The sequence below is a fragment of the Malaclemys terrapin genome, chromosome 24, assembly GCF_027887155.1.
Source record: "Malaclemys terrapin pileata isolate rMalTer1 chromosome 24, rMalTer1.hap1, whole genome shotgun sequence".
Classification (NCBI taxonomy): domain Eukaryota; kingdom Metazoa; phylum Chordata; order Testudines; family Emydidae; genus Malaclemys; species Malaclemys terrapin.
In genome coordinates this window covers 5465605-5466325 of record NC_071528.1, presented here as the reverse complement: position 1 = coordinate 5466325, position 721 = coordinate 5465605, and positions in this window count along the sequence as shown.

Here is a 721-nt window from a genome sequence, read left to right as displayed (position 1 = left end):
TTTTTCTAGTCTGTGTCAGCCCTGGATTTAAATATCTGTGCTATGCCATTGCAAGCTGTCCTTAAGCTTTGCGCTGCATTTTGAGATTTTTTGTTTTGTTTTGTTTTTGTTTTTTTTTGTTTGGAATCTGAAGGAGGGAAATGCCAAGTAAAAGATGTAAAAAACGGATCCTTATTGCAGTGTACTCCCATGCCTTCATTGTGGATGAGAGACTAGCGAGATGTCCTAAGAACTTCATTATGTGGACTGCATCCACACATATATACTACCTATATGGCCCTGAGGATGTCACATGGGCCGCAGCTCTGTGCTGATTGGGCAGCAAGCAGGCTGCAGGAGGAGAACCACTGCTGTAACCTATAGTAGATTCTTGTTCCTTTAGACCTCATTACTCTTGTTCTGCATTGCTTGTAAGGAGGGCAGGTAGGAAGTTGCCGTGAAAATATTTAATTTTCTTGAAATTCTGATATCGTAGTGATTACCATATTCTTCTCTGTAGCATGAATATAAAATTTTTCCTTACATGTATATGGTGTGAGGGTTGGGAAGAGATTCAAGAAAGCAATATAAATATCCCAAATCATTTGAAAGTCAAGTGAAACCACTGGGAGGACCATTTCTTTTCTCTCTCCCATATGACCCATCTCCCATTGTTATTCTGTTCTTTCCCTTCAGTTTTTTATAAATGTATTTAATTTGGTGGTGATGAATCTTCTGTTTT